At 48.8% G+C, this 25,385-nt stretch overlaps 1 long non-coding RNA gene across 1 annotated transcript; it reads right to left on the reverse strand.

Moving 5' to 3' along the window:
- Window positions 1–693: 693 nt before the first annotated feature.
- Window positions 694–25,105, reverse strand: LOC146857568 (uncharacterized). Its single transcript, XR_014979591.1, has 3 exons — window positions 25,048–25,105; window positions 24,429–24,520; window positions 694–1,165 (listed from the first exon to the last, which is right to left on the reverse strand). It is a non-coding gene; the product is annotated as an uncharacterized LOC146857568 (long non-coding RNA).
- Window positions 25,106–25,385: the final 280 nt, after the last annotated feature.

Here is a 25,385-nt window from a genome sequence, read left to right on the forward strand (position 1 = left end):
GTGTCCCCTCCAGACTTTAAGCCCACTTTTTATAACTTGGGGAGTTCACAAATAATACTGCTAGCTCCTCATTAGCGAAATCTCAGTAGTATGGCTATTTTTTCTATTTTAGCAAAATCAGGCATTCTCGTTGTCTCGTTGTGTTCTTTGTAAATCTTTGATAAATATTTAACCCACTTACTCAGTCTTTGTACTTCCATTTAGTTGCCTACAATGGATAACCAATCAATCATTCAGATCAATCCTATAGTTGGAGCACACTTGGGTGGAACTGGAAGTGGGACCTCAATTGGGAAGTTGTGATGCCTCCCCTGTTATTGCTGCATGTATATTCATGTAAGGCAACTAGTTGGATTAAATATAATTTAGTAAGAAATACATTAACTGCTAATGTTTTTTATCTAGATAGTTGTACACAATATAGTTCATCATGGCAAGATAGTTAGAGAAGTATAAGCCTAGACTCTATAACTAAGTGCTACGCTCTCTCTTAAATTACTAGCACGTAAACAGGCTGTGTAAAAGTACTTGAAGGTAGCAGTGTAAAGTAAAAGCAAAAGAAACTTCTTCAGGCATACATTTAGATTTAAGAAAATAGTTTTTTCCTTCATTTATTTACAAAGAAACCCACCCTCTTCACCAATACAACATGCCCACCCCTCTCCCCAAACAAAACTGACCCAAGCACCAAAACTCACAATGTCCAAAAACAAGTCTCTCTAGTCCCAACTCCCTTCCTATCCTTTCCACCCATCCCCAATAAACAACAAATCCCTCCCACCACAACAAAAAATGTAAAAAAGGGCCAGGAGAGGGCATTATGGATGTCGGTCCGGAGCTGGTCAAGTCTCTGCTCCATCATGGTGAGCCGGCCCTCGATGGTGTCCAGCAACTGCAGGATGTGGCGCAGCAATGACCTGTTGTCAGTGTGGTGGGGGTGGCAGCAGTTGGCTGGGGGTGCCGCCGGCGATAAGATGGCTGGGAGGCTAGAGGCTGAGGGGGACCGGCTGCACTGGGGCCCGGCTGTTGTGAGTTAATTTCCTTCTCCTTTCTTTCAAGGCCACCGGCTACCGGTATTCCTGCTGGATAGGCTCCAGCATCTGCAGCCGCAAATGGGCTGCTATCTCCTGCCTGTTGGGTGGTCTGGTTGAACCAGCAGGAGCAGCTATATTGAGAAAAACAAAAAAGACAAATTGTAAATAATGCTCTGTGCAAACAGTTGTTTTAAATTACTGGGTGACACAGTAGCAGTAGATTTCTGGTCCCCCAGGGCCATTGAAATTTATTTGATGTGATTATGATCAGGAGAGTCACAAGGCAAATTTTATGTTTTACCCACACATGTTGCACTGACTGTGTAGAAGAAAAGTATTAACAGGCAGTAAATAATATCACAGGATTAAAAAAAATTGTGATTTGATTAGTTTTTTTCTTCTACAGGCTTTTCAAGTAACTATAAACAGAGTCAGACACTTTGGGGTCGATTCCGATCCTATATATTTTTTTCCGTACGACTCGTATCCGTAATTATTTCCGTACGAATCGTACACAAGTCCCGTCCGACCCGTGAAGTACGATTCGTACGGGAAAAATACATATGGATCGGCCTGATCCGTACGAATCGGATCGGGAAAAGTTGTACGAGACGGACCCGGACACTTTTCCGTACGAATCGTAAAAACTACAGTCCGACCGTACAAGTACGATCTGGACCGGCTTTCCGATTTACAAATCGTACGGAAAACGTCCCGTACACGGGGAATGACTTTACCCGCTACGAAGCAAACTTTGTACGACTCGTATCCCGGGAAAGTTGTTCCCAGGGTGCGAGTTGTACCGGGCTACGAGTCGTACAGGCCCCCCATGCATATGTACGCACCTTACAACAACATCGCGTACCGTACATACACAACGCATGGGGGTGTATGCCTGTATGACTCGTACCCCTGTATGACTCGCACCCCTGGGAACGTGTCGGAGTACGACTCGTACTGCAGAGAACGTCGCGTATGACCGAGTCGGACACACAAAAAAACAGAAGCAAATACAACGAAACGAGTCGTACTAAACCACAGACACTGTAAAAAAGCACAAGGAGGGTCTATTCGACTCGCACAACACCACAAAACACGTCTACAGTACACAAAACATGGAAATGACTGACCTGGCCACATCCAAACAGGCAAACAGAGGGGCAAACTCACACCCACCCCATATAACACGCCCACCAAAAATTCAAACTGAGGCCCACCCACAAATGGACCAATAAAAAGGGCCCATTCACACAAACCATGAGCCTTTGCAACAGACTCACTGCAGCTAGAGAGCACACACCAACTGCACCCATCCACCTTAACATATACACCTTCACACAACCTCCTTCACACATACCCCCTCTTCACATTCCGACCCACACCTTCACATTCAGACCCACAACCATCCACACCCTCACCCCACACCATGCCCACAGACAAGATTCCAAAGTTCACAAGGGAGGAGCTGGAGATCCTTGTCAATAAAGTCATCAGAGTCGAGCCACAGCTGTTTGGAACATTGGTCAGACAGACCAGCATAGGCGAAAAATCACGCCTGTGGCCGAGGATCGTCAATAGGGTGAATGCTGTTGCACCCATCAGAAGGACCAGGACTGAATGCCAAGCCAGCTGGTACGATCTGCGGAGGTCAGTCAAGCGAAAAATGAATGACGACTGCGCCCAGAGCAACATCACTGGAGGAGGTGGGCCCCGCAGACCAGTACATTTCCATCCATGGGAGGAGAAGGTGATGGCCCTGCTTCCGCCGGTGGGAGTACATGGACTTCAAGGACTTCCAGAGCCTGGTGAGTACACAAACAACTTATGTAACATGGGGGTAATGGCATCCACACCCCAAATAAACAAAATGCAAGCAACTACCCCCAAGCCCTCACCGGCCAGAACCACAGTCAAAAACAACGCTAATGCCACTAACATGTGTATGTCCCTTTGAGAAAGCAAGGCTATGCTATGTCCTATGCTTCACGAAGCACTAACCCAAGAATGGATGTCCGGTATGCTTGGAGGGTGGGTGTCACAAAACGCATTGTTGAACTCCAAATCAGACACAATTGCCCTCATCCCATATGGCCCAGGTACATACCCATGCACCATGCGCAATGCACAGGGACTGGGAAAGTACTACCAAGATAGCAGACACTTGGCCGTGGTGTAGGCAGCACAAGGCCGTCCTGTGACCAGTGCAAACACAAACACCATGACAACAAGGTCAGATATCTAGGACAGGAATTCACACTCACTGTCAGGGCAGCATGCTCCATGGGGGGACAGCTACATCACCTGGGAGCCCCAGTGCCAAATCACACTACACCCACCAGCAGGCCCTGTCACACAACCCTTACACAAGCAGACACCCCCGGGACAGGCAATGGATTTACCCACTGTCACAATGGACATGTAACACAACAAGACCAATACATAGCCGAAGAAGCATCCAAGCCAAAAATATACATGTCAAAGACTCAGGAGAACATATCAATCTGTCCCCCGCAACATACCCATCCACAAGTGAACATTGAGGAGAATGCTAGGCACATACAACTACCTGGAGGAACAGTGCCAACTTGAATGTGTATGAAACATGGATGTTGCATGAAACAGCATTAACATTGTCTGTCTGTCACACACAGGACAACGTGATGAATCTCCCCCCAACAATGGGGGTGAAGAATCACAGTCCCAGGCTCGGGAGGAACCTGATCCCACCGGTAGCCACGCCTCTCAACACTCCGCGGATGACCCCGACCGACCTGGACCCTCTGGTGTCCAAGCCCCTGCAGCACCTGGTTCAGGAACATCTGTGCCAACCACCACCCCCATTCCTGCCACATCCCAGGAGACACCGAGGAGCCGTGCCCGCAGTGAACAACTGAGCCAGTCTGACCAGGAGGGACAAGGTGCGCCGGGCACCCAGGAGGAGGCAGACAACACTGCCACTGCCATCCTTCAGGGGTCTCGTAGACCCGATGTGCCCACAACGGCAGCCCAGGCTCATGTGGGCAGGGGTGGTGGGAGTGTAGGCAGGTGGAGGCGAGAACCTGACCAGCCAGCTGAAGAGACCGGTATGTCACACATACACAACATCATGGACGCACACCGGCATGACACCAGGGAGTTCAGCCAGGTAGTGGGGACCCTCACAGAGATAATGGGGACCATCACAGAGATGAAGAACCAGCAGGGCAAGCAACACGCCAGTCAGCAAGAACACCAAGGACGGATGGAGGCAAGACTGGTTGAGCTCCTGGCGGTGAAAAGGGACATAAGCCATTCACTCCGTCGGATCACTGACAACATGGGCAACCCTCCCTGTGCCACCAGGCTAAGACCACCACCAGCCACAGGGAGGGAGGAGGAGGAGGATTTGTCCGACGGAGTGTCCCAAGCATCGTCAAGGCCTGCATCTGAGGGTCCCCCGAGGAAGGTGGGTTGTCCACAGAAAAGACCGTGAGAGGCAGCGGCCCATCCACATCTCCCAGGTCACCTGGCCTGGCACCTGGCCTTCATGTGCGACAGCATCACCTCATTGACTGACATTATCTGCCACATGGACTTGCTGGTCACAGTCTGACCAATGATGCCAAACACTTTGGTCTGGACTCTGCTGACTTCAAATGCCAAGCATCCCATCTCCCCCTGTGAACTTTGGATTCTATGGTCCCTGTATTGCACCTTTTTCTTTGCACAAATCACGCCCCAGACCTATAACACAAAAAAGAATAATTGAAATTGTATGTTGCAGTCATTTAGCATGAGTCCACAACATACGTGTGGGGATATGTCAAAGTATGCCTGAGTGTGGAACTAACTCCAGCCATCCGTACACTGGGATCTGAGTCTGGTCGAGGACACACATGGATCACAATGTATCATCAAATACAGACATGGAGACCAATACTCACCCGTGATGGCCTCAAGCTGCTGAGGGGGGCTTGCAATACTGCTCCGACAGACCAATTTGGAAGAGTATCATGAAGGCGTAGAGGTCATGGGTCATGTGGAGGTGCCCGGGGAGGGAGTCCCAGGTCTGTTTGGCGAGGTGGGAGAACTATCTCCTGCATGCAGTTGTTCTGTGGATGTGATGAATGGTGGCCAGGGCAAGGTTGGCTACAGGGAGTTGGGCCAACGGGGGGTTGGATGACAGATGTCCAAGGTCGGTTTTGGGTCTGGGGTTGTGGACTGCCTCCTGAGTGTGGTTGAGGAGTTTGAAGGTGATCCTGCAGCAGACAGTGAGCCATTGTAGCTATCTCAGGTGGACGGTGATGTGACTGGGGTGGGGGATGTTGAAGATGAGGTGTGCGGATGCACCCTGGATGTGGACAAGTTCTCCTGCAGTTTTGCTGTTGTTCCTCCGTAGAGGGCGGTGCTGTAGTTGACCCAGCTGGTGTCGTGGACCTGGGGGACGGTCTGTCTTGCCTTGGAGTGGATCTATCTGTGAAGATCGTCACGCTGAGAGATGAGCCCTGGGGCATGGGCCAGATGACCCCAGTGTACCACATGCTGAAGGGTGGAGGCCGACTCCCTGGGCCTTGCTGGTGAGCTACTTATTGATTTAATTCTGGGCCCTCCTCTGGATACCAGTGTTGGAGATGTGTGAGCTGACAGTGTGGTAGCACATGGTGTAGAATGCCGTTGAGAGGTCAAGGGGGGTGGTCTCACCATTGTTGAGCAGGGCAAAGTTGTTGTTGGTGGTGGCAATGATGACGGTTGCAGTGGTGTGATTACTGTGGAAGATGGTCTGGTGCCGGTTGCCTGGAGCTGTTTGCGTGGAGGAAGTTTGTCAGTTGCTCATTGAGTGTCTTCCTGATGACATTTTCTGGGTAGGGAAGCAGGGTGATGTTCCAGGAGATCCTGCGGTACTACCGTCCGTTGTTTAAGAAGGGCCTGGGTCTGCATGCCTCCAGCTCCCATGGAATGTGGCAAACTCAAAGGAGACATTCATGACGCACAGGACGTGGGCTTCAAGGATGGGGAATGATGTGGTTGAGATGTTGTGTGGGAAGGGGCCTGATGGAGAGCCAGAGTGGATGGTGCACATGAGCCAGGTGGTGTATTTGCTGCTGACGGGAGTCCAGAACCTGAGGGGGGTTTGTCCCGCGGATAATAGTGCTGTCTGCCTCTGTGTGCCAAGACTGTTGTGTATGTCCATGAGCTTGCAGTGATAGAAAGTTGCAAGGGATTTGATCTGCCTTGCAAGGGTGGGGTGTCTTTTTGATGGAGAGCTGCTGTTAGTTCACTCACAATGCTGATGAGCTCCTTGATGACGCCCTATCTGAAGGATCTCCACTTGTCCTTGCTGATGATATGGTGATGGCTGTGTGTGGTGTTTTCCAGGGCTGTAAGGTAACTGATGGTTCTTTGTGTTGCAAGGTTTGCACAAGAGTCTGGCTAGATCTGTATGAGTCCAGTAGGTCTGCCTTGTCCCAGGTGGCTTAACTGTTGTGGTGCTTCACAGGAAAGTCCGTCAATGTGGCAAGATTGTTGGATCAGTTGCTGATCCAGTGTGTGAGGTTGCAGGGTGTGGCGGTGGTGTTGGTTCGAGTGTCCAACACAGCTTGTCTGTGGTGACTTACATCAAGCATCTCTAGGGGATCGGTAGCGGGGTGTGGGGCAGTGTGTTGCTTGTCAGAGACGTGGATGCAAATGTTGATGGACCAATGATGGATGGTGGTGTGGTTCTCCTTCAGCAAGAAGTTACTGGGCCCCAGCCACATGTAGCCTGTGGAGGTGAGGGCGTGCGTGCAGATGTACGTGTTGATGGCTTAGCGGAATTGTGTATGTAGGCCTGGAGATCTGTAGATGAGTGTTACTCTGAGGGTTGCCAGGGGGTTGGTGCGAAACCGGATTTGTAACTCTGAGGGTGTACTTGTGAATAAATTGCAATTCATCCTCCGGAATTGTTGGTGCCATCCCTGTGGGTGATCTTGTATCCGTCTGAGATGGCAATGAAGAAGTTGTGTGCTGAGGATGCTTTTATCCAGGTTACTGTCATGAAGGTGATGTTGTTGTGTTGAGGAGGTAACAGAGTCCAATGGTGTGCTGGTGGACGGAGCGGGTGTGGAGTAGGAGGCACATGACCTGGTTGTTCTGACAGGGTCTGGTAGGCGGGGCAGCGCTGTGTAGGGAGTTGGAGTTGCACATTCAGCATGCGAAGGTGTCGTGTGTGCGCTTAGGGGTTGCCTGATAGCCGGCGGTTGATTGTCTGGAGGACATTGCTTGGAGGGTGGCTGCAGCATGAGCCTGTTGTGTGACGTGGGTCATGCAAGGACCAGAGGGTCGTGCACTGTGCACGTTGCAGGCACAGACGATCCTGCCTTTGGCACGGCTTTGGCGCAGCAGTGGCACAGACAAGCTGCTGGCTGCATTAACCCCTTGTGTGCCCTTTCCACGCCCTGTGCCGGGCGTTGAATTAGCGGGCGGGGTTCATGACGAGATAGTCTCGTCATGGGCACAGCGCAACCGCGGCCCATGATGAGACCATCTCGTCATGGGCACTCAAGGGGTTAAGAATGGGTGGAGGGGGGAAGGGAGGAGCATTTTGGAGGCGTGTGGGTTGCAGAATCAGGGCACTCAGTGGGGCGGTGCCGCAGGTGAGGCAGCAGCAGGCGGAAGGGGTGAGAAACTAGGCAAAAAGTAGCACACAAAGACAAGGGGGTCAGAAAGGCACAGTGCAACAAGTGTATGTAAAGGAAGGAGCGTCAGGTTACTCATGGGTCACTCCGAGAAAATGTATGAACAATCACCAAAAATGACGGCCACATGATCAGGCAACAAAATGCAGAGCTGCGCACAGGAGACACACCGTCAGCAGGCGTTGACGTCCCGTTGTGGGGAGCAACTTGCACAAATACATACACAACCAGGTACTTCATGCACAATAGAGATTATTAGCCATGAAGAACTGCATGCATGTTGCCGAAGAACACATACACTCATATGCTCAATCTTTGATAATTATGCCATAGATGACGCATGCAAACTGGCAAGAGATCTGCAGTGACAGAGATGAGGCACTTTGGATTGTGGTGAACACCTTTATTACACAAACTCACACAAAGGGAAATGCATCCATATGAACAGACTCACAGGTCAGTTGACATAACATGTGGGACATACGCTGGACCCCCTCTTCACAACACGGATGTTGTAAATCCCAATGAACTGGCACACAAGTTAAGGGGATGAGCCAAACACATCCTGCTGCACACGGAGAGGCTGCAATTCCCCATAGAGCCTGTTGTTGTGATGTCCCACACTATGTCCACCCGTTGCATCCGCAATGTTTCAGAGGCAAGGTTTACACACATTGATGCCTTCATCAGACTCCACACTCCACTACAGATGACTGTCAAGAAGGGTGACTATCATGTCATGGGAGTGATGCTACATGTTATATACTCCATGGTGAGAAGACATGTATGCATGGTACCACAACATGCACAGAAGCAGTCCCCACACATTCCCAACCCGTACCCCCACCAAAAAGCCTTGCTGCAATCCTTACCCAAACTGACATTTTCACATGTCCGTGCATGGAACGCTGATTCAGCACACGTTGCAATCCTCATGAGGAATAGCAGGAGGACAAAGATGACATGAGCAGACAGCAGGCACAAAAACCTGGGAATGACAAGAAGTCACCTAAAACAATTCTCGCCACACACATGGTCAGTTACGAAACATGAACAATGTTGGACACATGCAAATTTCAAAGAAAGTCTCTCCGCAAAACTGTGTGGCATGACATCATCACTTGAGTGACACATCAGAACACATATCAAAGTCACTTTGCATTCAGTCAGCTGGACACACACATTGCAACACATGCCACTCAATGCTACAAGCTTGTACACTCATGCCCTGTGACTCACCATTATGAGAAGAAGTTGCGTATGAGCTGACTCCGGATATCATCCTCCTCCTCATCACTTGCCTCGTGACCAAGCCCTTGATCCTCCACGGGTGGATGTTCCTGCTCATCCAGATCCAGGATGAGTGGCACTGCGTTTTCAACTGCCATATTGTGCAACATGCAGCACATGATGAAGATTTTGCAGACCTTCTCCGGTGCATATGGGAGGGACCCGCCTGTCTTGTCAAGGCACCGGAAACGGCTCTTCAGGAGGCCAAACGTCCTCTCAATCACTTGCCTGGTCTGCCCGTGTGCATTGTTGTACCGGTGATCTGCAGCTGTTCTTGGGTTGTGGAGAGGTGTCAGTAGCCATGGCATGTTGGAATATCCAGAGTCCCCTACATGGAAACATCATGTAAATAAGTGGGTCAGGAGATGCCGTAAGGGCCAAAGATACCGCAACACACAGGACAAACAGAGTATACCCAACAACAAGACATGCTCGTTCGTTGTGCAGCCGCAGAATCATTTGGGGCACCCTGCTACGCCTCATGATGTAGGCATCGTGTGTTGATCCTGGAAAACATGCACAGACATGGGAAATCAGCATGTTAGCAAGACACACCACAAGGGCATTTATTGAGTGGTAATGTTTTCGGTTGTGATAGGCTTGCTCCTGTGCCTGTGGTGGTACCAAAGCCACATGTGTCCCATCAATGGACCCAATGACATGGGGCATCCTTCCCAGGGCATAGAAATCACCCTTGACATCTGTCAACTCCTCAGGAGTGGGAAATTTGATGAATTCATCAAGGTGCTCCAACATGGCTGCCAAAACATCACGCAGGACACGGCTGAACATTGTCTGTGACATCCCACCAACATCAGCTATGGTCAATTGAAACGTACCTGTGGCAAAAAAATGTAGGGTTGCCATCACCTTCATCTTGGGGGTCAGCGCAGTAGGACACCTGTGTCGCGGTTGGAGGTGTGGTGCCAGCTTGTTAGTCAAGTCCTCAATCAACTGTCGAGTGAATCTGTAACATCGGATGCAGGCACGTTCCCTCATGGCAGCTAAGTCTGACATTGGTCTTGGGTCAGGCGGTGCCCTGCAGGACATTGTTTGGAATAATGAAGATTGAGAGTCTGCCAACATCAGTGTCAATGAACATAGCGCATGCTAAACTGCTACTAAACATCAGGTAACTGTGGAGTCTGGTATGTGCAATACATCCAGGACACATATGCCAGCTTGCTGGCACTCCTACGAAAAGCCAGATACACCTGTTGATTGTCAAGTCTACATGACATGCCCTGAAATGAGCTGGGGGCCAGTCTGAGTGAACAGCCAGAGATATCACCGGAGAGACACACATCCACGTAGCTGCATTGGAAGGATGTCATCTCATCCAGACAGCTGACTGCAAGGCACACGCACAGGTCACATGGAATGTCAAATGTACATATCAAACACATTGCGATGAAGGGGTACACGTGACAACAAAAAAACACAGCCATTGAGACGACGCAGACATGTATGCCTGGGAAAATATGATGTCCGATGCACACAGACCCTACAGCCGTGGGAATCCACATGTGGCATTGTGTGCGTAGATGTGTGCCATGCCCATCTCCACACAGAACCATGTTGGATGCACCAACAGCAGATGCAGTTGACGGAACACTAACAGCAAGCTCATGGGAACACATGACACACACCTGACATAGTCACATAGGGGCACGCTGATCGTGACATGTCAGTTGATAGAGTGTCCCTGTCCCTGGCACAGGAGACAGGTGCGGGTGTTGATGACTGTGCCATCCCACTGCTACTGTGCATGACACAGTTGGACTACAGACACACGTGGCAAGGTGATGTGTGCCACATAGTGCCCCATCACACATGACATGTGTCCACAGGTCATCACACATCAATTGTGCAACTAGATGAGATGACCTGTGCAATATCACTGGCTGCCACACCTAGGACCTGCACATGAAAGTATGCAATGACAAGTACTTGATGGACATCCTTGTGCGACTCGTAGCCCTCCATTCCTGGCGTGTGTACGCCTTGTATCACCACTGTAAGCGTGTGAAACGCACAGTACCCCCGCTTTCATTGCGTGTGTACGCCTCGTATCACTATTGTACTGGTGCTGTACGGGTACGTGTGAATCGCACAGTACCCCTGCATTCATTGCGTGTGTATGCCTCGTACCACTATTGTACTGGTGCCGTACGGGTACGTGTAAAACGCACCGTACCCCCGCATTCATTGCTTGTGTACGCCTCGTATCACTGTTGTACTGGTGCTGTACGGGTACGTGTGAAATGCACCGTACCCCCGCATTCATTGCGTGTGTACGCCTCGTATCACTATTGTACTGGTGCCGTACCTGTACGTGTGAAACGCACCCTACCCCCGCATTCATTGCGTGTGTATGCCTCGTATCACTATTGTACTAGTGCCGTACGGGTACGTGTGAAACGCACTGTATCCTCGCATTCATTGCGTGTGAACGCCTCATATCACTATTGTACTGGTGCCGTACAGGTATGTGTGAAACGCACCGTACTCCCGCATTCATTGCGTGTGTATGCCTCGTATCACTATTGTACTGGTGCCGTACCTGTACGTGTGAAACGCACCGTACCCCCGCATTCATTGGTGTATACGCCTCATATCACTATTGTACTGGTACCGTACGGGTACGTATGAAACGCACCGCACATGTGTGTGGATTTCAAAATTACATAGGGGACACATAGGGGACAAATATTAGGCCCAAAATGCATGCTGGTTGTCATGGATACAGAGTTTTCAGTTGCAATGTGTCCATCAGGTGTCCTGGAACAGTCAGTTGGCAAAAAGATACAATGTTGCAAAGTGGTTGTTGACTTGACATGATGCTCAAAATTTGAACGATGCGAATGCGTGTCATTGGTGTATGTTTAAAGGGATTGGAGTAAACGTACGATGCGAATGAGTCTGACCAATCACTATGTACTCCTCTAAATGAATGCCCCTCAGCAAGACAGATATAAGGCAGCCAGAACCCATGAGAGGGCACTTGCCTGCACAACTTTCGAGTCGACCACACTGCTGCTGCCTCTGCTTCCTCTGGACCATGTCGCGTACTGTGGAGAGGGCCCAGCCATTCACCCTAGAGGAGAATGAGGCGTTGCTGGACTGCCTCCTCCCACAGTACCCCAAGCTGTATGGGAGACCAGGGGAGCAGGTGAGTGCTGACTCCACTACCTTTGCCTATGCACCTATTGTGTGACTGTCAATATTGTGTCCAGGTGGGACAGACATGCTATGTGAAACGAAGCGTACACCTGCATTCATTGCGTGTGTACGCATCGTACCCATGGTGTCGGTTAGAATCGTATCACTGTTGTAATGTTGCCATAAGCGGTATAAAACACTACCTTTGACTGTGCACCAGTTGTGTGACTGTGACTTCTGGCATTGTGTCCAGGTGTGACAGACATGCAATGTTGTGTAGAGTGGGTCCCAGGGGGACACACGCTTATGTCTCTCATGCAGAGCATGATGTAGTTCCTGTGTGCACTCCTCACTTGCATTGTGCTTACTGTGACATTCACTGCATAGTGCATGACACATTCAGCCTGGCAAATCCTTGGTGGCTTTTTTTCCTATTGTCCTGAGGTGATTCAGTGGTCCCCCCGGTGTGACAGGTGACTGTACCCACAGATGTGTATGAGTTGAGTGGACCTGTGGTGAGAGTGTCCAAATGATGTGTACGACCTCATGGACATTGATGTGTGTGAATGTTCCTTGTCATGTGGGTGAGTGTCTATGTGAAGGGTTGCACCGCAGCTGCATGGAGGAGGCAACAGTTTTACCCATCTGATGTGACAAGTCAGCCGTGCTGTGTGTCTGACTTACAGAGCTAGCACGACACCTGTGACACCCCACAGGCAAGTGGCACATGTGCAGAGTGAGGGTTGTATCCGCTGTTGTCACTGACAGGCGAGTGATCTGCTCCTGGGTGTGTCTGTCTAGTCTGCTGAGGGTGCGTCGGTAGAGTGGGACATGTGACTGCTTGGCACGTGCTGTCCATCAGCCTGCTGTTGCATGTGCTGCACAGTGTGTCCCATGATCAGTGAGTGTGTCGCACCCCTTATGCCACCTGTTGACTTTCAATGCCATGTAGTGCATTGGGGCTTGCACACAGGCCAATTTCTCATTGAGAATGATGCAATTCCTGTCAGCATCCTATGCCCTGTTCAACATAGCAAAGATGTTCAAATGTGTGTCTCTGGAACATGGAGCAGGTGTAGTGATGTTGTCTCACTTTGTCATCCTGACAGGTAACTGCCTACGAGAAGATGTTGATCTGGCAGGACATCGTCAGGGCCGTGAGATCGGCAGGGGATCATAGTCGGCGCCTACCACAGGTCAGAAAAAGGTGGCAGGATATCCGGTGCTGGACCCGGCAGATCGCCCGGGTCCAGCTGGGTATCGACCCTCCTCGCCCCCACGGCGGGCGCCGACGCCTGACCCCCCCACATGACCCGTGTCCTGGCGGTGGTCTTCCCTGACCTCGATAGGCAGTTACAGGAGAGACTGCAGCAAGGAGGGGGTAGGTACATGGCTGTTTGTTGTGTTATGTGTCACCAGCTTTTGGAAGTGCTCTGTAGCCTGGATACACTCCCAGAGTTTATATGTGCAGTGCATTTTTCTGTTCCCAATGCCACCTGGTGCTCTTTTTCATCCCTTCCCCTCCTTGACATGTGTCCCCTAGTCTGTGTGTAATGACATTTGCACATGGTCATCTAGGGTGCAAGAAAATCAAAGTGCACATTGCTTTCCGCATCATGTGGGAGGGTGGTCTGTGACTTGTGTTGGAACCTTGCCTGTGCCATGACCTGTTCACAATGTTGGGGGTCCATATTTGTTGGCACTGATGATGATACTCAACATAGGAGTGTGAGGTTTCAACTGAACACCCTTGCACCATGCATGACCAATGTTGTGGCCTCAGACATGATGTGCATGAGTGGGAGATATGCATAGTGACATGACGGTTGCTCATGGTACAGTCAGCTCATTCCAGGAACACGGAGCAGTGTGCCCACTACAGTCCCTTGAGACACCTTGGCCTCCTAATCATGTGTGTCATCCAACACTGTGCACATTATCTGTGGGTTCAGCATAGGTCTGCCTCTGTGGCATTGTTCCCTGGCCTAGTTTGTATTTTTCCAATGTGTGCTACATGTGTCCACTGGACAGGGATACACCATTTGACTTGTGCATATTCACACTGGGCAGTGCCTGTGTGGCTATACACAACAATCTGTTGATGGTTGTTTGTCACAAATATGTGCTGCCAGCCCCACGAGGTGATGCTGTGTCAATGTAGCAATTGTTGCTGCAAAGTTTTTGTAACCCTGATTAAGAGATGTCACTTCTTGATCTGTATCAATCACATTGACTCAGGTATGGGGGGGTTGTGCGGGAGAGGCCTACATGGGCACCCCTGATTTTTCCTTGCCAAGTCTGACCTGTGTGTGAGAATTGGCTGTACAAAGAATCACCGTGCAGTGCCCCTGTGATGGTGGCCAGTGCTTAATGTTCATGCTTTGCAGCCTGTGTCAGTTTATTAAAAACATGATTCCTTCTCATACATTTTTGCCACCTGTGTGTGGTTCAGATGCAACGCAGTTTGGTCTTTGTGTGCTGACGTCTGTGTGGACATTCTGGCTTGCCATGAGGGTGTCTCCACAGTACAGCTATGCTTTTTTACAACCCAATTGCAGGCCCATTAGCTTATGCATTCTCCTGGGTTTGGACGTGTGTGCCACTCCACATGACAGGCAGTAGGTCATATGTGTAGCCAACTGTGTCATCAGGTAACGGATGGCCATGTGACAACTGACATAATTCAAGTTGTTAGTCAAAAAAAATTGTACCTTGGCACTCACAGCACTAGTCAACAGTTCTTCATGTTTTAAATGTGGTAATTTGATGATTTGTGTTAAGAATAGGCCTGGGCTAAATTTCCGTTCCGTTTGACATTTTCGCGTTGCGCAGAGAGCGCGAAAATGTCAAAATTTCCGTATTCCGCAGTTTAGCGATAATTTGGTTCTTGCTGGCGCTGTAAAATAATACATTCTCGCGCGCGATCGCCTTACCTGAATCCCCGCGTTCGCCGACAAGTTTTCCCGATCCGGTCGCGTTCTCCACAAGATGTTGGATGTTGGTAGCCATTTGCGCTGTCTCGCGACAGTTCGCGCCCGCAGTAACGTCATGGGTCGCGCGATCACGTCTTTCTTCTCGCGATCATGCACCGCAAAAAGAGTGAAAACAAGATGGCCGCGCCTGCAAGCAACCGCATGGGTAAGTTGGTGAGCCGCGAACACGCAGAAAATACCGCGAATGGGCGGGAAAAAAACTTCCGCATCTTCGCAATATTTCCACGTGTTTGCGGAGATTTTAAACATTTTCGCGATAATTTGCGAAAGTCGCTTTCACAAATTCCACCCACCCCTAGTTAAGAACACTAATGTGCCTGCATGAAAGATGTCTCCCAAGGAAGTGCACACTAAACGACATTTCCATTTTCAGGTAACACGCTGGCACCTTTTCAAAGAAGCCACTGTTAGAATTAAATGGTGTTGCAGATTCTCCATATACATGTTCCCACAGTGGTCTTGATTTTGTGAAACTCCTTTGTTGTTGGTGATACAAACTAACGAGTGTCAAGACATCAAGACGTCCGTGGGCCCATGTATATGTACTTTCTGCAACCCCATTTATTTCTAACAGTGGCTTCTGTGAAAAAGGTGCCAGTTTCTTCAATGACAGTGTAAATGTAGTTTTGTGTGCACTTCCTTGGGAGACATCTTTCATGCAGGCACATGAGTGTTCTTTTCACGAAATGGCGAATTGCCACATTCAATACATGTCAATTGTGTAAAGTATTGTGAGTCACAAGGTACCAACATTTTTTCGTTTTGTGTTCCAAAGTACTTACAGGTCTCTGAGTGTGGTGACACCTTGAGTATTGAGGTGTGTTAGTTTACCTTGGGTGCACCACTACTGTTTCTTTCAGGGTAAACAAGAGGTGGCTTGACTTCATTGTATTGCTGTGCTCACCTGTTCACAGACACTAGCTTCTCAGTGTATTTCTCATTCAAGTTGTGGCCTGGTGTGTTCTTTTTTTCCTTGTGTCCAAGTGGCATAGTGGGTCTACCAACTGGGCAGTACAGGGCTTACATATGTGCGGAGTAATCTAGCTGTTACTCATGATGCATTGCCTGATATGCACTGTGACCTATTGTTTTTGTGCTCATGTGTCAGATGTATACAGGTGACTGATGCATTTCGGTTTCTTCTCTTTGCCCACAGCATCATCATCCGAAACAGATGGAGACACCTGCACGGACCTAGAGGAGGGACCCAGCGACAGTGCCACCATTGCTGTCGAGTCCGAGGGAGCCAGTGGCACGGAGGGCGAGGGGAGTCAGTCCGAGGACCTGTTTGGAGGCGATACCACCTACGACGCCGACGGGTCCGACGCTGACTTCCTCGAGGAGGCAGAGGCTGCTACACCACCTGGCAGCTACCCCACATCTGTCCCCACCTCCTCCGTTACCATCTCCGCCCTCCCAGTTGCTCCTGTCCCTTCTGTCCGTGCAGAGGCCTACCATGTCTCCTTCGGCCCAGGCACCGCACCCCCTGCCCCTGTCACCCCTGCTGCCCTCAGTGAAGAGTCTGTGGACATACTGCGGCAGTTGCAGGTTGGGCAGGCATTGGTGCTGACTGTCACCCATGGCCACACTAAACTGCTCACACAGATGGTGTCGTTCATGGAGGGCATGTCAGCAACGATGTGTGACCAACGCAAGATTCTGCGGTCCATGGACTCTTCCCTGACGGCAGCAGTTACTCTCCTGCAGCGCTCCGTCCCCCCTACCCCGGACCCATTGACACTTCCCTCTCCCATACCTGTCCAACGCACACCCAGACAGTCACGAGCACGCACCCCACCAGACACAGGCAGCACACCCCCAAGTAAGGCGAAGCACATACCTCCTGGCACGCACACTCAGGGGGATGTAGGCACACCCACAGGGTCTGGGGACAGACGACATACACGCAGCCACAGTCGCAGTCCCCAGTCCTCACAACCCTGTCCCTCCAAAACCACTCCCCTTGGCTCCCCTGCCAAACGCTCACCCGCAGCTCTTTCTGGGTGAGCTGGACTTCGCCCCCGCTGAGCGACCATCCCACAAGCGGGTGAGGAAGTCCCCGGGCACGGGAGTTGAGTCCCCCACCACGTCGACCCCTCCCCCAGGAGCTCTGCACCCCATCCCTCGCCCACCACACCCTCCCTTGACCCTGGGGAATCCTTAGGTGCAGGGGTTGGGCTGGACGTACCTGCAGCGGTGTGCAGCGCCGAGCTCGCCTCCACCTTCGGCGCTGACCCACCCCCTGTGGTGGAGACGTCCACCCCTCTCCCCACCACACCTACCCTTCCCCCTCCCTTCCCTGCGGTGCCTGGTACTGCCCCAGATGATGCCCCACCCCCGTTTGATGAACCTGGAGGTTCATTTATGCAGGCAAGGTAGGGGTAGACGCGGTCCCCTACGTCCCCCCTTGGACTTTACATATGGACTGGCCATTGGCCTGTGTAAATAGTCTATTTGTTGAATTGTTTTTTTTGTGCCGAATAAAGCCTTTTGTTTTACTTTCAACACTATTGCATTTCAGGTTCTTGATGTTGGTGATGAGGCTCCTGGAGTTGGTGTTCTGGTAATGTGTTAGGGTTTTGAGAAATGTTTTTGTATGATGGTCATGAGGTGGACCATGGTATCTGTGTGCCATCACAATGTCTCTGCAAAGAATCATTGGTAGTGTGTGTTCATTTTGTTTTGAGACATTGTCCCAAGGAGTGTTCCTTCCTCTGTGGCACCTGACATCTTCCCTGCAAACAGTTGCACAATTGTTGTGCTGACCTGTGTCAACATTTCCTTTGTTGGTGACGGATCTCTTCAACAATGGCCATGCCTGCTCACCGATGTCTCCTGCTGAATCATATGTGCCATCCTTGCTAGTCACTGTACTTGTGTTTTGAGTATGTAGAAATGCCTTCAGGGACAAATTCACCCTTTTCAGCACTATGCATGTGTGTAATCACGGCCTACCACACAAATGGTACTTGTTATGCAGGGTATTTGGGCACCTGACTCACAATTGTGGGCATTCTATCTAGGGGAATTCCACCCTATTCCTCCATGAGAGACATCTTGGTGGCTGGACCAGTACCTGGACATTCCTATCACTCCTGGGATGTGCGTGACAGTGTGTGTTCCCTTTGGCTATCTTAGTTTTGTAGGCAGTTACATGACTATACAGTCTTGTGGCATGATATCTGGGTGTGTATTGTGCTGCATCCGCCATGGGTGGGTATGCATGTGTTATTTGTCCTCACACCCACATGTGGTGTGTCATGCAGTGGGTGTAAGACATCCATCCTCCTGGTAGTGGGACACTGCTGTCAGTGATGTGTTGTTATAGCACTATCATCATAGTCCAAAGTTAGGGATGCGTCCATACCACCATGTAGGTGTGGTCATCTGATAATGATGTACACCCCCCCATATCTTTGTCCACTGCTGGTAGTCATATGCACCCACCCCCATGTCTCTGTCCACTGCTGGGAGTCCTCTGCACCCACCCCATATGTCTGGATACTGCTGGTATTCATCTGCACCCACCCCTATATGTTTGTCCACTGCTGGTATTCATCTCCAGCCACCCCCATATGGCTGGACACTGCGGGTATTCATCTACAGCCACCCCTATATGGCTGACCACTGCTGGGAGTCCTCTACAGCCACCCCTACATGTCTGGACACTGCTGGTATTGATCTGCAGCCACCCCCATATGGCTGGCCACTGCTGGGAATCCTCTGCACCCACCCACCCTTGGAGCACACACACCAATATGAAGGTAACATGCAGGGCCAGACCATAACCCCACATTCGTGGCGTGTGTACGCCTCATATCCCAAATGTACTGGTGCCATATGGGTACGTGTGAAACGCACCGTATACCCGCATTCATTGCTTGTGTACGCCTCGTATCACTATTGTACTGGTGCCGTACGGGTATGGGTGAAACGCACCGTACCCCCGCATTCATTGCGTGTGTATGCCTCGTATCACTATTGTACTGGTGCCGTACGGGTACGGGTGAAATGCACCGTACCCCCGCATTCATTGTGTGTGTACGCCTCGTATCACTATTGTACTGGTGCCGTACGGGTACATGTGAAACGCACCGTACCCCCGCATTCATTGCGTGTGTACGCCTCGTATCACTATTGTACTGGTGCCGTACGGGTACGGGTGAAACGCACCGTACCCCCGCATTCATTGCGTGTGTACGCCTCATATCACTATTGTACTGGTGCCATACGGGTACGTGTGCAACCCACCGTACACGTCCACTTCCGTTGTTGCAGTACGCAGGGGTTGCTGGACACGCCCCCCCAAGTGACCAGACCCTGGTGGTGATGTATGGGCTCCATATTATAGGTTTGGCTTTGGGTATGGGGTATGTTTCCTGCCCCTCACCCCCACCCTGGCCCCTGGGTGTTGTTCTCACCTTCTGCGGCGTGTGCGTCGGTTTTGGTGCACCAGGTCGTAGGCTAAGAGGACCGGGATGACACGTACGATGGGGTTCATGGCGTGTACGTCGCATACTGGGTCTCCGTTTGTAGGACTCTGCTTTTACGGCTGTTTTTGGCTCCCGTAAGAAAAGAGCCATACGGAGTGCCGTAGGGACGAATCGTACTTGCTGGGCCGGAAACCGCTGCTTAAATACGTCCGGACGTCGCGTACAGGCTGTTTCCGGATCCGAATCGTTGTTTTTTTTTACCCGTACGGTCTTTTGTACGATTCGTACGGAAAGAGGCTTTCTGTACGAATCGTACTTCCTAGGTTGTAAGGAAAGTTTACCGGGTACGAGTCGTACGGAGAAAACGCTCCGTACAACGATTCGTACAACCTTTTCCCAGGATTGGAATCGGCCCCTTTGTGTTGAAAATATAAATGACTTCTCATTAATGAGTACGGCCTTATGCACTATATGGAGTACAAGTTGTGTGTGGTGTTAAAATAATGAAACCATGATCATTGTTAGCCAGCACCTTGGCTAGATTGCTACTCTCTACATCTGTAGTTGGCAGTTATCTATTTTTGATTCCAATGGACCTGTTCTCGTCTACCCTGTCACCAAAGTGGCAGATGAATAATAAATAAGATACTATGTCACACACCTCATGTATTAAATGCAGATAATAATATATTATCCTGTCTGCCGTAAGTAGACTTTTGGAAAATGAATCTAATGGAATGCACTACTAGTAAAGGAACGGGCTATATAGATTTTCTTTGGCATGTTTTTCACTTTGTATCCCATATGCCAAGCTTGACATCAAATCATACACCTACTCCCACTTTACTCTCTGGCCTTGCCCCCCGCCACGTATTTCAAACAAATTCATTTTCTGGGCAGTAGCCAAGGAAAGGAAACTTGATTTTCTCTACTGCAGGGGTATGGCAGAGGGATTAGACAAGTAGGGTAGAGCTTTTTATATATAATAGAGGGGCCACTACACTGATCATCAATTCATCATCTTTGGCTTATTAAGTCACTGTACAATTTGAGAGGGAAATATCTGAAAAAGTGTAAATTAAATCTGTTATGGGAAACCATGAACTATATTCTGGAATCACTTCACATGGGTATCTCATTAAATGTGGCACATGCCAAGAATGGATTTTCCAATTTGGTAGGCTGGGACGGAAGAACTTAGGAAAAGATAAAGGAGCAAAGTACTAAGAGGTGACAACACACCTTGTGTGTTCGGTTAACAATCTATTGAAAACATTGTAAATGATGTATTAACTGAAGCAGACGCACATTTTACTAAGGTGCATCACAAAACAACTGACAAAAACTCCCTGTTGCACTATAGGTCATATCATCCCAGAGCACTTACCTGTGGGCCAGTTTTTAAGATATCGCCGGAATTGCTCTAACCTTCGCCAATACTCTGAACAGTCTAATGTATTAGCCACTAAGCTGGAGAACTGAGCATACCCTAAGAAAGTAATCAGGCAGGCGAAAAAACGAGCATACAACACGCCTCGCGCGGCTCTCCTGGAAAGAACTCCCAAGCAAAATGGCGAGTGTATTCCTGTGGTCACTACTTTTGGCCCTCTATCTACTAAAATTAGGCAGATCATCCGTAGACATTGGCATCTGTTAAGTACTACCAACATGCAAATGCCTCCACCACGCTTTGCATTTAAACGATCGGCAAACTTACGTGATCGACTGGTACATACCAGACCCAAATCAGACCCACGGGAAAATAACATTCCGCAAGGACACTACCCATGCGGGGGCTGTTCCGTATGTAGGCTTGCAACAGCCACTAAAAGTGTCACTCTCGCAAACAACCGAATGTGGTTTTTAAACAAATTCAGTAACTGCAACACATCCAACGTTATTTATAGATTGACTTGCCCTTGCGAGCTACACTATATCGGCCTTACCACCAGAAAGGTCAAAGTTAGGATTCAAGAACATCTTAGCACGTTACGTGCAGGAAAACTGAGTACAAAACTTGTTCAACACTTTCAACATCACAAACATGATTCTAAAGATGTACGATGGGTAGTACTAGAAAGAGTGATGGGGGACCAGTTTAACATGGAATCCAGACTGAGCAGTAAGGAAGCCCGTTGGATTTACCAGGAGGGTGTAGACCAAACTGGACTGAATGATTCCATTGAGTGGAATAAGGTCTATACATAATCCATTTACCATTCATTTTCCTTTTTTCCCCCTTCTGGTTGATATGAGTCCAGCTAGAGGGGTTACTGTATGAACATAGCGAGAGAGGGTGCGGTATGGTAGTGCTTCAAGTTTGTGATAAACAAGGACCATACAGCGTGATACCTAGGGGTACCCGGAACCACTGACATTGTGTATTGCAACATTGTCAGATACAGGTATTTTTTACATCACATACGACTTTTCACATCACTTACGATTTAAGCCATCTGTCACAAGCAGAATACCTAGGTGGTGGTATGCTCGCGCATAATGATATGTAGATTGCCCTGCAGATGAAAGAAATCCCACACATCACGTTTAACATTCTAAGATGGCGCGTTTTGACGGCTAAGCCAATATGTGAACGACCTGAAATGGGTGGGATGATCATAGCGTGGTCACGTGAGCTGCGAGATCACGCTTTTAGTCTTGGCTGACAGCTGCTGCGTTGTTGCAGTGCTGAGTGAACGCCGGACACGGACGTAATATCGGTGAGTCCTGTTACACGTTTCCTGTAAAGTGGGGTAATTTTAAAAGCAGGGCACACCACAGACTAAGGGATACCTGTACTAGATAACTCGGCTCGGCCGGGGGTTCCAAAAGGGGCACGTCTTGACCTGATATGAGAAGTAATTTTTCAGTAAGAGACCGGCTCCACCAATCAACAGTAGATACACTTTGTATGAGCCACTCAACAGGCACTAAGTGTCGTATCATGAGCGGGACATATGAGGGACAATACCCCATGCGGTGGGGAGAACTAGATATGAGCAACTCCTTTGATTCAAGACCGGCCCCCGCAAAGCAGTAGCTATACATGAGGAGCTACACAACAGCGAAATTGGGATGCACCAAGACTAAGAGAAGTAGCAGTCTATGTCACAGGGAGCGGTGGGAACTCGATACCCGTTTCCCTTAAAACCTTTTAATTCAAACCTTTTAATCCAAACCTTCTGATTTATGTCTTCCATTATGTATTTACAGACTCACGATAGGAGTCGAGGGGATGAGCCCTGAACAAGTGACCGCTGCCACATACACACAAGCACGAGGGTAAAGGTATGCCCACGATGGGCAATATACCGGTAAATATTATGGGGGATACTCAGGTGGGAATGGTGTATATACAACAACAGGCCCTTTTGAACCAGAAGCCAAATATTTTGGATATGTGTTGTTTGTCTGTCTTTTTTCCAACAGAACTGCTTTTAAATGATCAAGCGAGGCTAAAGGGTGAAATGACAATACCACACGCCCTGAAGAAGTTGCCGTGAGTTTTTCCAAATGGCAATGAAACATGTCGGCATTTTATATATGAGTGGTCACACAGCATAGAATAAAAAGTAGAAAGCCAGTGTGAACCAACTCCATTTTGTGTACATACACTGTGGGGTCTATTACGGTGCACGGTTCTCTGCACAGCTTTTTTCCTTCTTTCTGTTATACACCCTAGCAGTTTTACGTTTTGGGTTAATACCCAGTCCCTTGTCTACACTTTCTCACACACATTTTCTTTCTGCGGAGTGGTGGCAGCTGATGATGAGATCTTGAGGTAGCAGGCGAGTACCTTCCTGCTTTATCCTCTGTGGTGTTGCTACCGTGAGGCGCCATCACTCCTTTCTCACACTTTTTTTCACATGTGGGTGTTTGTAGATATTATTGTTGGATAAAAATACAGTCTTTTTCTTATCTCGTTTGAATAACCTTTGTCTTTCCTTTGAATAGTGAGCCATACCTAGAAGTAGCATAGATGACATTAAAACACTTGCTCTACAGTTTGTCTAAAATCAGATGACAACTGCAATGGATACATGAACGAAAAGCTCACTGTGGGAACAGGTCCTTTATTGTATACAGATTTCTGAGTGGGGGATGACCTGTTCTCTGCCCCTCCAGCTCCTTTTTGTGATTTGGCACATTTTACGCAGCCAACACTGCAGTCACGCATTGATTGACCCATACAGCACTTCAGTCATAGTTGGCAAAAATGCCATGAGTGAGGAGTGGAGATGATGGATGATAGGTAGGATAGTTGTGCCTCAATTAATACAGCGAGTCAAGGGAGTAGAACAAAGAATACAAATAAATAACCCCCACTTAGGAACCAAAGCTTTGAATTATATTGATAAAACGACATGACCAAGTAAACAATTTAGGTGAGCTCCTCATGAGAAGAGCTGCCTTGCTTATTTATCCAAACAATCCAAATATTCATTCTTCCTTTCATTCTAATTCACCCATTGCCACCATGATTAACCTTTACTTTCTCCCATCCAGTCTTTCTCCAAAATTTCTAACAAATGATCCCCCCATTCAATAGCAATCCTTTCTTCAAACCATCCTTTCACCTATCCCTCCCTTTACCCACACACACACTTTCACCCACCCACCCTTTCACTCATATACCATTTCATCTCTTTTAAGTTACCTTCAATTCTTTTGTGTCTCCCTCCAGGCATCAAAGCTCATTATGTGATATTTTGCTGCGTTGCAGATAGAACAGGCCATAATAACTCACCTACCGCTATGGCTGGCAAAGCTGGGGGTTCACTTTGCTGTAATTTTTTATGACAACAAGCGAGGCCATGGCAATAGCTTGTGAGCATAGTAATTGCAAGATTTTATGTTACTTACCAGTGCCCATCCGTGCTGCTGCTTCTTCCCTTCAACTGACCCATCTGTTCCTTCAGTGGCACTGGAGCCGGCATCACAGATGTTCGGTGTGGCTAGAACGAAACAATACACAATATTTATATCCCAGATACGTAACCCCAAATAAAACTGCAATGCAGCAACACAGCTCATTCAGCATGTCAGTATCTTCCAAATCTCACACTGGGCATTTGATTGGTTGGTTCCCAAAGTTAGACAAACCAGGCGTGGAATAATGGTCAATGAAAGACATGTGCTGCTGGTTGGCAAATGCAATGTGAGTGGGACCTCATACTTTTTTCCCAGTCTTGCTGCACTGTCATGGGAAACTGCTAGTATACTGTAACTATAAATTAACAAGTCTGCAGCACACTACATTGGGGTGGGGTGGACAATGATGACCATGGCCACTGTCTCGTGAACTGAACTGTGCTAGAGCTAGGAATAAGCAGGCAAAGGAAAGCCTTCTAAATATGGTGATTTTATTTAACAGAGGAGCTTACTTGGGCCTGCTATCTGAATCTTCATGATAGACAGCACCAACATTTCAATATCGCAAGATCATACCCTAAGAATTCCACAACAATGATAAAGGAATTACTGGGATCAGCAGAGCCCTCCATAGCGGCGCTGGTGGTTGGCTTCGGCTGAAACATCCCTCTTCTTGCCCTTGGGTGCTGATGAAAGAAATTAAGAAGATAAATAAAAATTGCTTAGTGATTCAGTTAATAATCTCCTCAAAATGTTTTATGAAAAGCAAATGCAGTCTCTAAAACAGATCACCTATAGTACTACTAGTTTCGAATTGAAACTATTAACTGTTATTAAATCCATATTCCAAATTTCCTTAACAAAACTTACATTCGAATTAATGTATCGCAGTGAATGATCTTTGATTCTATCTAATCCCACACCATACCCCAGCACCGCCAACAGTCC

Source organism: Triturus cristatus, chromosome 3_2 (assembly GCF_964204655.1).
Source record: "Triturus cristatus chromosome 3_2, aTriCri1.1, whole genome shotgun sequence".
Classification (NCBI taxonomy): Eukaryota; Metazoa; Chordata; class Amphibia; order Caudata; family Salamandridae; genus Triturus; species Triturus cristatus.